The sequence below is a fragment of the Mercurialis annua genome, linkage group LG3 (assembly GCF_937616625.2).
Source record: "Mercurialis annua linkage group LG3, ddMerAnnu1.2, whole genome shotgun sequence".
Taxonomy (NCBI): Eukaryota; Viridiplantae; Streptophyta; class Magnoliopsida; order Malpighiales; family Euphorbiaceae; genus Mercurialis; species Mercurialis annua.
Genome location: NC_065572.1, coordinates 22,870,355 through 22,874,824, shown reverse-complemented (window position 1 = coordinate 22,874,824; position 4,470 = coordinate 22,870,355).

The following is a 4,470-nucleotide window of genomic DNA, read 5'->3' as shown; positions in this document are numbered from 1 at the left end:
TTTCTGTGACTTTGTAGTTTTTACTTGTATTACGTGTTGTTCTGATGTGATTTACTTGTCGTGTTAAATTCGAGGACGAATTTTTTAATTAGTTGGGGAGAATGTAATATCCCGTAAAATTTTTAAATTTATTTTTGTAATTTCCGACGTGGTTCCGGATGTATTTTGTGGGGTATTTGAAGTCTCGTAAATTAATTGTGGTTCGATTCATCCTCGGTTCGGTTTTAAAAAAAAAATAAACTTCTCCTTTGGGTCTTGGTTCAACCAAATGGTTGAACCAAGGGATAAACCAGGTCTCGTAAGAGACCTGATGTTTTCCCGTAAGGTCCCGTACGGGACTGTGCCTGTCCCGTACGGGACTGTGCAAAATTTGCACTGGTCCCGTTCGGGACCAGGCCCTTTCCCGAACGGGATCAGGCCAAATTCTGGCCTTTCCGTTCGTGAATGATTTGCAGCCCTTGACCCCTTCGCCCAGCCCTTTTCGACCTCGTTTACGGCCCACTTCCCTTCGTCTTTTTAAGTCGATTTCTTCACAGAAAACCTTCATCACGCTGCAAACAAACCCTAGCCGTTTTCCGCTTGTCATTTCGCTGAGTATCGAAGCCGTTATCATCTGCCAAAGATCGCTGTCCGGTAAGTTTCTGAATTCTTGAATTTCCAGATTTCGTTTTTGAACGTCATTGCGTAATTTGGTTCGTTCTCTTTCGTTTCTAGATCGAAATTGATTTCGTTCGATTCCAGACGATCTAGACTCACGTATCTACGTTTCCCTACCTCATTTTCGCTGAACGGTACGCCGCCGATCTCGTTTCAATCGCCGTACGGTTTCCGTTTTCTGTTTGCTATATACTGTTCTTGAGTTTATGTCCTGCCGAACCATCCCTTTCTCCTTTGGCTTTGTGTTTGCTTCATTCATGTTGATTAAACCTTGGCATGATTAGTGTTAAATAGTTATAGCTCTTGGTTTGTATTTGTTCCATCATTAATTGTTGCCGTGGGTGAGTTTATATTTACTATTTACCGCTTTATTAAGTAAATTGTTATTTTAATATTAAATATATATACTGTACGTATATTTCGAACTGTTTTTATATTATGGCTCTTAGTTGGAACGTGCTACCTAATGGGCATCATTAGGACTGCGTGCGCACCGGTATTGATCTGGGTAAGGTATTTATGGAAATGTGGTAACTCGGTGTGAGCATAGCTCTCGGGACCAGGTAGAGTAACTCGGTGTAGCTCAGCTCTCGGGACTCTGGTATAAGTGTGGTCAGTGGTAACTCGGTGTAGCTCAGCTCTCGGGACCAGACCTATTGGATTATGATTATTATTTAGAATTGTGGATTAGGGTTCCAACTATTATCCGTAATATCGTTATTAAATGTTTTAAACGTTTTTAAAGGTTTTCCACTTAATAAATGTAGATAGTGGTATGAACTCATCTCAGTATATCTGACCCCGTTGTTTTCCCAATTTTCCCCAGGGTTATTATCTGAGAGAGTCTGGTGATCTCCGCATTTACTTTTCCTCGGAGGTTCCTTTTATTTTAATAAAATTGTAAAACTGTTTTATTCTTAGACCGCAGTAGTAACTAGACGTCCTTGTTATTATTATTTATTTTGTCGGATTGGTTCGACTGGTTATATTGCTTTGGCATGTTATATTATTTATATTGGTTCATGATAAATCTATTTTAGACTCAGAATTGAATAAGCATGTTATATTAATTGTTGATTATTATATCTGCTAGATTAGGTTGAAGTCTCGGTTGCCCCCGAGCATTGGTTTTCTGCAGGTTTATGTGTTTATGATTTTTATGGGAGGCTAGCTACGGGTTTCGGTACTACATTACCCATACCCTAGCGCCGGTCGCGATTCATGAAAATGGGTCGTGACACATTTGGATTTGTTTCGTCACGTTTACCATCGTTTGGTTTTGTTTCTTAACGTTTATAAACATTTGGCTTAAATCGCTAAAATGGGGAAACATTTGGTGTTGATTTGTAACTTTTGTAAACGTTTGGATTCGTTTCGTAACGTTTTGAAAGTTTGGTTTTAATATTTGTAAACATTTGGCTTAAATCGCTAAAACGGTGAAACGTTTGGCTTAAGTCGATAAAAAGGTAAAACGTTTGGATTTGTTTCGTAACGTTTGTTAACGTTTGGCTTAAATTGCTGAAAAGGTGAAACACTTGGTTTTGTTTCGTAACATTTGTAAACGTTTGGCTTAAATTATTAAATATGAGAAACGTTTGGATTTGTTTCCCAACGTTTGTAAACGTTTGGTTTAAATCGCTAAAAGGTGAAACGTTTTGATTTGTTTCGTAAAGTTTGTATACATTTGGCTTAAATTGCTGAAAAGGTGAAACTTTTGGATTTGTTTCGTAACGTTTGTAAACGTTTGGCTTAAATCGCTAAAAAGGTGAAACGTTTAAATTTTTTCGTAACGTTTTTAAACGTTTGGCATAAATCACTAAAAAGGTGAAACGTTTGGATTTGTTTTGTAACGTTTGTAAACGTTTGTTTTATATTGCTAATGAGGTGAAACGTTTGGATTTGTTTCGTAACGTTTGTAAACATTTGGCTTAAAATGCTAAAAAGGGTTGCTTAACATTTTAAACGTTTTGATTAGTTTCGTAATGTTTGTAAACGTTTCGCTTAAATTGCTGAAAAGGTGAAACATTTTGATTTCTTTTGCAACGTTTGTTAACGTTCGGCTTAAATTGCTAAAAACGAGAAACGGTTGGATTTGTTTCGTAACGTTTTAAACGTTTTAAATTTGTTTCGAAACGTTTGGATTTTTTTCATAGCGTTTGTAAATGTTAGGCTTCAATCACTAAACTGGTGAAACGTTCGGATTTGTTTCGTAGCGTTTGTAAACGTTTGGCTTAAATCATTAAAAATGTGAAACATTTGGATTTGTTTCGTCACGTTTACCATCGTTTGGTTTTGTTTCGTAACGTTTATAAACATTTGGCTTAAATCGCTAAAATGGGGAAACATTTGGTGTTGATTTGTAACTTTTGTAAACGTTTGGATTCGTTTCGTAACGTTTTGAAAGTTTGGTTTTAATATTTGTAAACATTTGGCTTAAATCGCTAAAACGGTGAAACGTTTGGCTTAAGTCGATAAAAAGGTAAAACGTTTGGATTTGTTTCGTAACGTTTGTTAACGTTTGGCTTAAATTGTTGAAAAGGTGAAACACTTGGTTTTGTTTCGTAACATTTGTAAACGTTTGGCTTAAATTATTAAATATGAGAAACGTTTGGATTTGTTTCCCAACATTTGTAAACGTTTGGTTTAAATCGCTAAAAGGTGAAACGTTTTGATTTGTTTCGTAAAGTTTGTATACATTTGGCTTAATTTGCTAAAAAGGTGAAACGTTTGGATTTGTTTCGTAACGTTTGTAAACGTTTGGCTTAAATCGCTAAAAAGGTGAAACGTTTGAATTTTTTCGTAACGTTTTTAAACGTTTGGCATAAATCGCTAAAAAGGGGAAATGTTTGGATTTGTTTTGAAACGTTTTAAACGTTTGGTTAAATCGCTAAAATGGGGAAACATTTGGATTTGTTTCTTAACGTTTGTAAACGTTTGGCTTAAATCGCTAATAAGGGGAAACGTTTGGATTTGTTTCGTAGCGTTTGTAAACGTTTGGCTTAAATCGCTAAAAAGGGGAAACGTTTGGATTTCTTTCGTACCGTTTGTAAACGTTTGACTTAAATCGCTAAAAATGTGAAACGTTTGGATTTGTTTCGTAATTTTGTAAACGTTTGTCTTAAATTGCTAAAAAGGTGAAACTCTTGGTTTTGTTTCGTAAATTTTGTAAACGTTTGGCTTAAATTGTTAAATATGGGAAACATTTGAATTTCTTTCGTAACGTTTGTAAAGGTTTGGTTTCAATCGCTAAAAATGTGAAACGTTTGGATTTGTTTCGTAACGTTTGTAAACGTTTAGCTTTCACCGCTAAAAAGGGGAATAGTTTGGATTTGTTTCGTACCGTTTGGAAATGTTCGGTTTAAATCGCTAAAAAGGTGAAACGTTTGAATTTGTTTCATAACGTGTGTAAACGTTCGGCTTAAATCTCTAAAAAGGTTAAACGTTTGGATTTGTTTCGTAACGTTTGCAAACGTTTGTCTTAAATCGCTAAAAAGGTGAAACATTTGGATTTATTTCGTAAGGTTTGTAAACGTTTGGCTTATATCACTAAAAAGGGGACACCTTTGGATTTTTTTCGTACCGATTGTAAACGTTTGGCTTAAATCGCTAAAAAGGTGAAACATTTGGATTTGTTTCGTAACATTTTAAACGTTTGGTTTTTTTCGTAACGTTTTTTGACGTTTGGCTTAAATCGCTAAAAAGGTGAAACGCTTGGATTTGTTTCGTAACGTATGTAAACTTTTGGTTTAAACAGATAAAAAGGGAAAACGTTTGGATTTGTTTCGTAACATTTGTAAACGTTTGGCTTAAATC